We start from the raw sequence: 12,918 nt of genomic DNA, 5'->3' as shown, positions 1-12,918 counted from the left end.
GAATAAAGACGGAATGAAAAATATATTGAACGCTATGATATATACTGAACACCAGCGGCAAGAGAACTTTTTTTATTTGCCCGCAATTTCAAGGCTCCGCGTACTTTTATTCATATTAATTGAGGGGGGCAAACCGATAAAGATTACAGGAATACTGAACTGAGGGGGGGGGAGGTGGAGGGGTCCTTTGGTGCCCTCAACTCCCCTCTTTGTAAGCCTTTTTTGTCACATTAAGTAAAACACAGCGTGGAGGCGACATGAAAATCTGGTGAGTACCCTCTGTACGACACAGTGTGACCCTCACTCCTTTTGAAAAATCCTGGTTACTCCCCTGTCCTCGTCTAGGGAAGTCAATAGACTTAAAGGTAAGATTGTTTCGTCCCTGGATATAGCCTACAGGCAACAAAATGCCATCGACCGGCCAAGGGAAACGAGAAGAAAACGGCCGCTTGATTGGTCAGGAAATTTCATGTCACTACCAACGATAGGATTAGACATTTTGAATGGTTTCAAAAGTTGCTTTTTGGTTTTTACAATAGCGAAGTTTATCCACAGAAAAAAAATTGAAACAACGAAATTTTGAGTATAATTAGGAAAAAAATTGGGCGACGCTAGTAGCAAAGTTTGATACTTTTACCAACTTTATCGATCATGGTGCAAGGGTTGTGCGGTCTTCAACACCTTTTTCGGCTGAAGACACGGTTTGGAAAGGCTCTACAATCAAGTGAAGGACGGGTAAGCTCGGAATCAGATCATAGTAAAGAAATCCGTGCTTGGTATTTTTATTGATTCTGTCTTAATGTACAATGAAATAGTTTTGCAAATCTGACAAAGTTTTCACATTGTGTATGTTACATGAGCTATATGGTTAGCCGCTGGACATCAGCTCTCCTTAAAAGGCGCATGGGCTTCAGAGTCTTCCTTCAACTCGTGCTTGCAATGCTGTACAAGTGCGCTGCATAAGACTCTCTTTTCTTTGATCGCCTGGAATAGAAAACATTCTAATAAGAAAGGCTTCTGATTTGTAAGTAAATATTTTTTCAGGGGGAAATTCTTTCAATTGAAAATTCCATAATAATACAAGGATAAAGATTGCATTCATGTCAGATATTTTTTTGTCATGATTTTTTCCCAGCGTTTTCTTTAAATCTATCTAAAAGCTATCACATTATTTTCTGTATTTTTTTTTCTGTCATATTTGTCATTTACCCCGTGGTGGATCAAACAAGTTAGACTCGTAACATGTTTCATCATGGTGTTCAACAATGAAAAACTCAGCCACCAAAAGGTCGAAAAAGTTTATTTTCTGAAAATGATCCCATCCTCGTACGAAAAGAATTCAAGGTGACTCTTCAGTATTGCACTGCACAACCTGTACTGTGCTTAAAAATCACATTATTAGGCGAATGAGCGTCCGCGCATTCCGAGAACACTATAATGTTTTTCAATCATCGGACCAGGTGAAGAGATGCAGTGGTCTCCAGCTACTGAACGAGCACAATGACTTACTAGAAATAACAATAAAATTCATCGAAGGGTAAAAAAAGATATAATCTAAAAGCATGCACGAAAGCCCGTTACTCGAGGATGCAAATTATGACCTTGAAAGGAACGACTCCAAAAACGTTTGTGTCGATGTTATTTAAAAGTACGTAATTTTTCCTCAAATCATGTATCAAATTTTTTCAAACGCATGAGACTGTCTACCCATCAAGTTTTTTTCAAGAGTTACTTTAAAAACCCTTGATTCTAGCCACCGCAAAATGAGCTGTGGACCAATGAAATGACGCGCGTGGTTAGTGCCAGTACGGTCACGAATGGGATGCGTTTTGCCCCTTATATTTCTTAAATAAGCACGGTGATCAATTTTTTTTTTGTACTTTTCGTAAAAGGCATTGGTAGTGAAAATATAAGGAAATTAAAAAACAAATTTTTCGATAAGTTTTTCTTCTGAGGAATCATCTTAAAAGATACAAAGATGGCAAAGCCCGAGAAAATGTCTGTTTGAAAATGAACTTCCACTTTTTCAAAATAAATCCCGATGAGCACATTGTTTTTATTTTCGCGTCTTAACGAGCAAGATTTTCTCTTCAGCATAACATGCAAATGAAGCTTTAGATTCGAAATGAAAACCCTAACAGTTTGCATTCGGCGCGGTTCTTGATCTCAGACTACACATTACTGAAGTAGTGATGTCTCGTTGTCCATTCGCTTATGGGCTAAGATATGCACAAAGGCTTTTAAAGTGGCACGTACAGATGTATTGTTCTCTGCTCAATAAACGTTGTGTATCGCTACATTAAAATTGCCGTTGCCGTCGTGGTTATCCTGTCAAAGTACGGATGATTCTTATACAGGAACAAAAAAAAGTCGGTATGCTCTGTCCTAGTCAGTAATGCTACTTGGCCTTTGAGAAACAGACCCTACGTGAGTTGCCTGTAAATGTAAGCTTAACCTTTAACCCACCAATATCTCAGTAATAAGGACCTTTCCTCTCTATATCTACCATACATTTCCTCATAGAGTAATTGGAGTTTTACCAGGATTACAACCCTTAACAGATAGGCAGTGTTATTCCTGTTCCCTTTTTACTGGGTGATGCTTGAATGCCGCAAAGAGCGTAATAGTTGATCCGTCGTTGGAGTGAAAGGGTCAGATCGTTTAAGGTCAAATGAGTGTTTAACAATAAGTTTTCTGGGCACACGTGGCAGAAAATACTTAGCCAATGTCCCTTTATGATAACAACAGGAATAAATTAATACGTTGTTAATCGCGTCAGCGATGTAATCAAAGCAATATTTTGTCATGACGGCCAAAAGAAAAGAGTCACCTCGTAAGATTTTCCGTTTGAAAATGTAGTACAATGTAATTCATTACTTTCGGTTTTAAATTACCGTCAGGCTGGAATCTTTTTCCTCAGTGTGAAGGGTTTTTTCCCCATTTTAAGCCCAACATATATTCATGGTAAAATGCTCAGACCATGAGGTAATCCTCCAAAAATTGAAATTCGATTCGTTTTCCAATATTTTGACATATATTTAAAAATGATTTTTTTTTCATCGGTTCAGTTGATTTTTTTCATAAAAAATGAAAAATCCAACCAAGTAATAATTTGGTTTACTCAAATTTTGATTTAAAAGCATAGTAGTCTTAAATAATGATTTGGACGAAATGGATGACTTTCTTTTCGAAATCAAAACATTTTTGTAAAATTTTTCAGGGTCGGTATCAATTTTATGATGACGAAAATCTTGCTACACTCTAATAAATACGTTTTGATGAAATCCTTTTGTATTTCAACGTTTATGCCGCTCGTCACTGCCTCGCAACACTATCTGCTCTCAGTCTTTTCCACCGAGGTGTGAAAGTAGCTTTTTCGGTTTTTTTAATTAAAACGACTTACATGGGTGTAAATTTTTAGGAAACTTCTATTGAAAAACAACACTACATTTAAGAACTCTGTTGGTTTCTAGCTGTGTTTTGACTGCGACAAAATTTATGTCTCTGTGCTTGGAAAATTGGACAAGGCTGAGAATATTAAATTGAGGTAGCTGTTTTTGTAAAAGAAACATCATCTCTTGTTTCAATGTTTTCTAATGTTGCCTTGTTGTATTTAAAATCTTTGAAAATTGAATAATTTAAGATCTCTATAATTTATTTCCTCCTCCCTAGCCAAAATAAAAAACAGATTTTCAGAATTCAGCTTAAAAACCTTCCTTAAAAATGGTAACTCGGTAATGATCAAGTGTTCAATTCAAATAAATAAAACAAGGATAAGGTTTTCCAAACCTCTAAAGCCCTTTTCCAAGTCGAGCCTCCGGCAGAAATTCCATGGGATGTAGGAAGGTTAGCCACAGAAATAACGATTGAAACAACAAGGAAAAGTGCCAAGGTTTTCTGCATGACTTCTTCTCTGTAGGTGCTACGGTCACTTTGACAATCGGCTTCGAATCTTTATTGATTATCGTGGTACAGTTCTGTTTTTGAATCGAAGCTGCCTTTTTATTGCCAACCCAAACAAAAGATGTGTGAAATATGCCTTCATCACTGCTGATTGCAATAAATGAACTTTCATGAAATAACAATTAAGCGGCCCCCACGCAGGCTGGCTTATACTCCCTGACAGTTAATGCTAACATAACCATTAACGGGCGTTTGAGAAAAGCTTGGTAAGAGGAATAATGACTTTTCCATCCTTTAAATGTGACAAACAAGTAAACTTGCAAACAAAGGTGGCTCATCAATGTTGGATTAGCGGCAACTGAATGACATAAGTCTTAAGTTTACCTCACCTTTGCGGTGGACATTAGTTCGAATAATTCATCGCAGCATCTTTGTCCAGTTGATGAAGCATTCTAAACAAGGTGATTCATTTAAAAACTAAGATTTTTAAAGAGTCACTAAAGTTAACTGGAGCTTTCTGTGGTGAAAAAGTGCGACAGGAAAAATGCTTAATGGAAATCTCCGATCTCCAGAAGATTTAATGCTTGTTCACTATTGCGAGAATATTTTTTTCAGACATAGAAACTGTCATCAACTTTTTTTGTGGAACAGATGTTGTTTTCAATTTATTTAAAATCTGTTTTACACCTTAAATTTAATAAAGAAGTAAACATGTTTTTCCATTGGGAAATATTCTGTAGCGCAATTCAAAAACAGAGGACAGATTTTAAGGCCATTGTAAAATAAAGGAGTTTTCGAGGGAAAAAAAGTTGTCACGGTTTCTGCCGATTTTACTTTTCAACCATTGAAGGTGTTTATATTAAGTTAATCTTCTGTAACCCTTGAAGATGATGTAAATTTGGCCTGAAATCTTGAATTCCTGGCGGTTTGAGAAACATTGCTTCCAAACTTGACTTTTTTGCTTTTATTGTGGAATAAGATCGTTCGGTACAGAACATCCCTGCACGTGTAAACAATTACTTTAAAATTTTCAAGCAAAGACTTTCAATGATATCTAATTAGACTTTGATGAATTCAGAAATTTGTTCAAAATTGTGAATTATGTACATCTACGAACGTAAAAAAGAAAAAATCATGATATTTTGGTAATTTGAAACCGAACTTTAAGAACGTGAAGTGCATGGTTTTCCGTTTGTTTTTAAGTTATCAAATTTAAGCTCAGAATAAATCTTATTTTCAAGGTTTGACTTACATCATCCAAACTTTTAAGTAAAAAAATCATTTTACGTGCGATAAATTATACTTGTTAGCGTTTTTGGAAAAATCGATAAATTTTTCCTTGTTTTCGTTTTCTTTAAGGGCCTGCTCGATCATCTTCTAATGTAAATTATCTGACAAGTATCTTCGTTAAATTTTCCTAGCCTAGCAAATCTCCTTGACTTTTCTTTTTGTCAATTTGCAAAACAAGCAAACAATTTCTTCTTCACTAATGCACTGGTCTTGAGTAGAACACCGCCCACATGCAGTCCAAGTTGAATCAATTGGCGAGTCTCTCTGATCAATTTTAGTCCGACCCATCAGTTGTAATCACTTGCTGGAATTTTCTTTCGATTATCGAGAAGAGCACGCATATTTAGCGATTCACTGCAATCAAACTTACAATTTAAATGATAAACGCCTTCGTCTTAAATCCTAAAACACGAGAGCTACTATATTTGGTCTGGAGTAAATTTTAGAAGTAAAAACAGTCGCGAGATAAGATGCTTGGTATTTATCACTAGACAAACGAACAACGATTTTACATCAAGGCTAGCTAAGAATGAGTTTAGGATGAAAGTGAAAAAGCAACGGGCTTCTAACAATTAACGGAAAATATAAAAGTAAAACTATGAATAATGTTTCCTTCTAGTTCACACTTTATCTAAATTAAAAGTACGCCTTAGCCACCTCCGATGATTGGAGGTAGTCGTAATAGCTCTGTCATATGATGGAAGTTATTGCTAGATAAATTTTACTTTTAAATTTGAGCCTGTAAGAAGCAGAATCTTTTTACTGCAGTGTACCAGCAGCCACAGAGGTAAATGACCAAATTCCAAAGCATTCAAAAATGTTAGAGAAAGAAATTTCGTTAAATGACACTCTTAAGACTAGATTCACCAAGAAGGGTCAAAAACAGCTGTATTTTTGGCTGTGGTTTACGAGAAAATCCGTTAAGGTACGTTCGAGTTCTGAGTTAAGTTTTAATGAAGAAAGGTGTTAATGAGAGGCAGTTACTACCAGGCACAGAAGGCTGCATAAAAGACTTGTGAATCATTTTAAGTTTTGGATGTTTACCGTGATCGGCAACTAATCAAAAACTTGTTTACCAGTTTTATTATTCGCAACTAAGTGATATAAGAGTTATATAAACACAATAGGAGCAAATTAACTTTCCCGTGAATGTATGCAGGACTTAAATGTCTTGCAGCTGCCACTTGTAAACGTGTCATTAACATCTCATTTTAAATTGCCAGTCAAATCTGAAAAAAGAAAAAAAAAATTGGAACAAGTAACCACAAGTTATTGTTATTTTCACTGGTTTCTGCTCTTTTCAAGCTGTGGAATATGAAGTTACCATTCATTCTGTTCACCAGGCCTTTCCTGAGTGAGAGATTGAGATTTCGTCAGTCCTTTCACCCCGGCATCCGGAGTTGATACAGTGAGTTGCCAAGGTGCCATTTATCTTCTCAACATTTACTCACTTAGAGTCTTTAAAATGGCATCCTTGTACAAAAATTGAGAGTTCTGCAAACTTCCTAATTAAAACTTGATGTCCGAAAAATGATGGATATTCACAGTTTTCCGAGGCCCTTCCGTCATTTATTTGAGCCAACAGGCATTAATTCTCATTAAAGCTTTTCTGCCAAATCCGATGAGAAATGGTCCCGCACGTTGAAAAAAAAACTTCCATTTAGTGAATGAAATTGTTAACCTGACCTGTTGTTATGTATGGTTATAGAGCAGAAGATTTGACAGCAATAATCTTCTTAAGAGCAATGTCCCTAAATGGGGCAACATAAACAATTCAAATTTGAATTTTTTTTTTCCTTGAACTTCGTTTTAAACTTCAGTCTCAAGTCCATGAATGTATCCCCAAAACAAGGGATACAAAGATCTGTTCCAATGAAACTGAATTTAATCAGCCTTTCGACTCCTTAGGATGAATACTAAACACAAAGTTTTCAGTTAACGTGGAGCTTGGATTGAAGGGATGTGACATTGATTTGTTTTATATGAAACGTTTAAAGGAAAACTGAGGAAAAAATAATTTGGAAAGAAAAATCTTGTCCACGTGAAACGTTTGTTCAATCGGTGGATGGAGTCATGCGTACAAGAAAAATGAAACTGTGAGCAAAATTTAAACTCCCAACTCCGAGTCATGTGACAAGAAAGTTTTTTTGAAGTGCATCTGTGATATCGGGGTTGTAAATGCTACCTAGAATTGTAGTCTACATTAAAAAATATGTGAAATCAACGCTGAATTCGGTGATCGGTCCCCAAAGGCCGCTTTGCGAACAGTATTTTTAACGTGGTGTTCGATCACGACAGCAGATCTGGCGAGACCTGGTGAACAGAACTCAAAATTAACCTTTTTTGAATATCATCAAACTTGTTCAAGTTGTAGTTTGAAAGCTAAAACCCCCTATTGAAGAACTTATTTAAATCAAGGAGCTAACATAATCCTTGGCATGACAATACATTGTGTAAGAACTGCTGTTGAGTCTCTCCTTAACTACCGTCTTGGCCCTGACCAGAAAAGGCTGTTCTCAGCAGAAAGGCGTGCTAAGCTACAAATGTTTTCTTTTTCACAGGGCTGAGTGTATTAACCAAGAAGTAAAGTGTTTATCACAGCCGGTAAATTCATAGGGCGATCAAAACGTATGAACACAAAATAAACAAACGTTAATTTAAAAGTAAACTATTCTGGCAAAAATAATTAAGTTTCAATGTGCACATGAGTTTAAACAACGTCCTTTTTCTCATCATCCAGACATTTCAGTTTCTTCTAAACAAAATAAATCTGCCGAGCGTGGACGGGCACGCTGTTGAGCGAGTTGTTGTTCATTTTGCCTCGCCATAGGTCAGTTGTTGATAAACTGCCATAACGCACAGGTAATACAAAGCTGTGGCCATTAGTCGAAGCTCGACCTACCAATAATGGGTCGCTGATATACCTGAGCAGAAAGAGGAGAGGAAGAAGTTAATTTTAGGAGACATATTTACAAGGTACTAGCAGTTCATATTTGTAGAGAAAGTTTTTAGTGTGTATCTACCTCAAAAAATTCTTCAGTTTAGTTCATCGGCGTTCTAACGTGTTCTCTCCATAAATGTTGGCAAATCGTGTACTACACCATCCTCGGTTCTCAACCATAAAGACGGGTGATTAAAGCTCAAAATAGGCTGGGACGAGCGTGCATGCGTAAGGGAAAATCCTTTTTCCAATGTGGAGAAATATTTCAGAACAGATTTTCTAATATTGATAGGAACAGGCTAATCAACTTTTTCCTTAATTAAAGTTCAACCATGTAATGATCATTTTAATCATTACCAATATTATTATTATGATTAATGTAATTATCAAAGGAGGCTCCATGCAGGCAGTATTCTTCCTTCATAGTAAATGATTGTTGTGAATTAAATTTAAGAAATGTCTTTTTGTGAAATCGGATCGCGGATTACAGATCCCACTCTATCCTCTGATATTTACATTTTCCATCAAAGCCACCTTTTCAAATTAAGCATTTATGAAGAAAGCCAATCATGTTTTACCAGCCATGAGCCTTGGGTTTTAAGGAAGTAATTATATTTTTTCGCTCTTTGTGATTTTGTAACACTCAACATGACGATTGATAATCCTTTTATAGTTTTGGGGTCAACTGAGGCTATTCGGATGTAAAGTCAATGATTATGCACTTTGATGACTGATTCCACTCGGATGCAGTCTTTTCCTTGCATGCAATGTCTATAAGCTTCCTTTGTTTATAACCAGCTTTCTTATGTTGAAAAGTATTGTCTCCTTCTCTATAGAGCTCTTGGAAATCCCCTAATGGGACAAGACTAAGTTTAAATCTTTCAAGAGTTACCTACCAGCTCCTCAATCGGACGAAGAGTTTATTTGTTTTACCACAATAGCCTCCTTTGCTTTTGTTCGATTTTTACTCATAAATAAGCGGCTTGGATCCATCAACAGAATCAGCACAAGTCACTTAAAGTAGATTTTTGCAAGAATTATCGAACGGAAAACCAGGAGCTGTACAAGAAGGTGATCATGAAGAAATATTCGGCAATTTTCCTTCTCGTAGCCTTAGTCTGCCTCGTAACTAACATACCGGCAGCTCAGGGATTTTCTTACAGCAGACAAGCGTGGAAAAGAGTCTTAGAGGTTTGAACGAACTCTTTCAGTATCATCTTTCAGCTGTGAAAAAAAATATTCTTGTATATGAATCAGTGGTATCGAGGTAACGAGAGAAGCGTCGTCAGAAAAATCATTGTTATTCCATGAAAAAGTACTCTACAAGTTACTGACTCGAGAATGACAGTGATTAAGAGAATTTCATGAGCTGTTTTTCCACATAAAAATATGCAGCATGCAAAAAGAGGGGAATTCGAAATCGTGGATAAAAACTCACCAACCATGGTACAAACACGTCACCTTAAGACATACGTAAGCTTTTTTTCATTGTTCGTCATAAAAAAAACAAAATGCGAAAAAATTATTCTTAAAAATAATATGACAATAGAGGCTAACTGTATGAAACGACATTGTTCACTGAGTAAAGCTTAGCATCTAAGCACTGCATGCAATACAACGCAGGAGCGATAGCCTGTCTTACAAACTTAGAAAAAACCTTGACATTTCTGCTTTAAATCTTTAGTGAGGATTTGAAATAAATACACAATAGCTAACATGACCTGTTTAAAGTTTTTCATGCTTATAAAACGCGAGGGAGAAATCTTCATTAGTCTGAAGTGTGTCAACTAACACTTTGTAACTGCCATATGTCTAAAGAAGTTATCATTTGGCAAAACTGTTTTTTTTTGTCTGCTATATTCTCCAAATACCCAAAACAGAATTTTTAAACGGTAAAGTAAATTTGATATAAAAATGTTAGCTTTTTATGGTACTTTCGTTCAATGCGTGAATGATATATTCTCTTTCAACAAAATATCTAATGTGGGTATTGTATCCTTAAAAAAGAAATTCTTAAGAAAAGAACAGAATGAAGCGCTTATTACGTTAAGTGACACGTTTTCTATTACATTTTCAGGCGATGCATGACACTCGAAGTATTTGTCAAGAATTACAAAAGCGCTGTTATTCTGAGACCGTAAGAGACCAAAGAAAGCAGGCGAACCCTTGAAGAAGAACTCTGATGTTTAGCAGCCGGTCGGCCGCCCACATCGTTAAGTGGTGAACTGAAGCGCACGGAAATTGATAAATATTTGTTCTTGAGTCGTATATGTGATGTAAATTTTAGGATTTAGCGGTAGTATTTCATGTTATCTTGGAAGATTGGTTAGTTGTCTGACTGTCTGTTTTAAACCTGAAATGGATGCCTGCTGTTCAAAGCTCTCCAACATGTTTCTGAATTTCCCTTTGCTTTGTGTTAGCACGTGCTTATTGCAAAATTTAGATGACCACGTAAAACTACACATATTTGACGTGATCTTGACAAGTTCTGCTATATTCTCCAAATACCCAAGAACCCCACAAAACTGACTAAGCATAACCAAACTAATACCACAGTAATAGGGGTGGGCGAAGAAGCGCCAAGCAACCGCGCCAGAAAGAGGGTGTGGTTAAAATTAAACTTCCTTGGTGAGTCCTTCATCACTATGAGCTATGGCACTACAAATCATACTTCAATATACAAACACATACAGAAACATTGAACCCATGATCACGGCTCCCCTTTATCCTTCAATTCGCTCATAAGTAACCAGAAAATTTCTTAAAAATATGAAATTTGAAACAGGCCTTGAGCTGCTGTTGAAGCTTGCGGCCTCATTTGAATTTTAACACCCTCATTCAAATGTTATTGTAGGACAAGATGTCAAGATCATAGAGAATTTTTCTATACCTTTGTCCGCGAATAAAAAGAGGCAATGTGGTGCAGCTAATACTGATGAGCCTCCGTTCACCAAGCCCTCCTGAACCTAAAACGCCAAAATGGTCCAATTAACGGTGATCTTCACGAAAAAAGAAAACTTCCAAGTCAGCATCGAAAATAATGTCAGATTGCATCTGCTTTTTTTACGTCAGCTCGCGATTGATCAAAAGGACAGAGGATCGATGGAAAAAAAACAAGCACAAAAAACTAACAGATCCTGCGTTTTTCACAGCAACTGGACAGTGTTCAGCACTGATCCTTACGATGATACTTTTGTGATCACATAATTTTCCTTTCCCGATGGGCAAAAAGCTGCGATAAATCGAAATTGACGGAAGCGACTTTTAATTTCTTCGAGGGCTCTTCAGAATAGCAAGAAATCCAAAGAAAGAAAATGGATAGGAAATAGACCTTTTGGAATATGCTGACATTGTTTGATACTTTCACCATTAGCTTATTTGCAGTGAACTTCCTTGTTTCGGAGCTAATGCCCGAACAGCGATAAAATCAGGCATTGTTTGAATCATTTGCCCTCTAGAAGGGAGTTGTCCATGTCGCCATTTGCGACGAACTGAAAAGTAATTTTACAATGTCAAAAGTTTTATAGTTAGATATATTGCCGAGGACAACTATTTCTCTCTTAAATTGATCATGCATGCTGTAGTAAAATAATTCTTCATGTTTTATCAGTTGTATGAACGAAAAAGCTTTAAAAAAACCACAAAAAAACATAAAAGCCAAGTAGCCTATTTTAGCGATAGTAAGCTGGCAAAGTTATGCGTAAGCAACGTTATCTAAACACTGTAATAGCCGGTGGTAGAAATGACATGGTTTTCAAATTCATATTCCTCAGTTCGTCTATACTTAAATTTGACCACTTAGTTTGATTAAACCAAAAATAGGTTTGCCACGATCGGAATTGCGGAAATCCTCATAATGGAACAGTGAAACATCTTTGTCGTTTTCTAAGCGTTGCCGCCTCGTCTATTTCACCATTTGAATCAGCGGAAAGAGCTATTTATAAAAAAAAATTACACTTAGAGTAAAAGATAAGTGGAAAAAGACAACGGCAATTTTCTTATCCACTTATCAACTATTTAGTCTTAAAGTAATGTTGCTAGAATATGTAGGGTCAGAGATTATCTCTACTGGACTGCGCTTTCTATCAATTGAATGTCAGCAGACCCATGCGCTACTTCGGAAGATCACTACGAGAAAGAGTTCGTAAGTCAAGAACCGATGGCGAGCTATTTCCAAGTTTTCCGATTTCCCGATTTACAGTCCGAGTGAGTTCGTTATACTAAGCCAGTACATCAATATAAAGAGCCGTGTACTGTTTTATAAAAGACTTTTACTACAAAATCATTCTTCTTTGGGTTCATCGAAGAGGGGGTTCTCAAAATATGAGGAACGCACGAAACATCAAAGTTAATTCATAAAACCGGCTTCGAAATCTGGAACGCTTTTAACACAAGCGTATGAAGCAACTGCTGTCAATTTTGATCGATTTCCATGTCACTGAAAGGTTTATTTCGATTCCAAAAAGGTATCATTGTATTTAACTGTAGATTTTAACTTTAATCACAATTTCAAGAAAAGAAGTGACCTCATACAAAAACACAGAGCTCATAGATTTAGTTCTTTACTTCAGCACTTTTCAGAAAATTGCATTCGGTTCTTGAATGACTGAAACGAAATACACCCTAATTATTTGGAAAATTATAAACACAGATTTGAATAATGTACGATCAGTTTACTTCCTGTTCATAATTCATTTTACGATGTATATTTATTAATCGTCTTTGTCATACTTCTTTATGACACGAGGAACATTATCGATTAAAAGTTAAAAAGCCTTTCGGAA

At 36.3% G+C, this 12,918-nt stretch overlaps 1 long non-coding RNA gene across 1 annotated transcript; it reads right to left on the bottom strand.

Annotated features, from left to right (window-relative positions):
* Positions 1–6,213: 6,213 nt before the first annotated feature.
* Positions 6,214–11,381, bottom strand: LOC131774582 (uncharacterized). The gene is made up of 2 exons (XR_010717097.1): positions 11,025–11,381; positions 6,214–8,117 (listed from the first exon to the last, which is right to left on the bottom strand). It is a non-coding gene; the product is annotated as an uncharacterized lncRNA (long non-coding RNA).
* Between the last annotated feature and the right edge of the window lie 1,537 nt (positions 11,382–12,918).

Source organism: Pocillopora verrucosa, chromosome 3 (genome assembly GCF_036669915.1).
Source record: "Pocillopora verrucosa isolate sample1 chromosome 3, ASM3666991v2, whole genome shotgun sequence".
In the NCBI taxonomy this organism is placed as follows: domain Eukaryota; kingdom Metazoa; phylum Cnidaria; class Anthozoa; order Scleractinia; family Pocilloporidae; genus Pocillopora; species Pocillopora verrucosa.
Note: the sequence above shows the minus strand (reverse complement) of the source record. Positions and strands in the feature narration are given on the sequence as shown.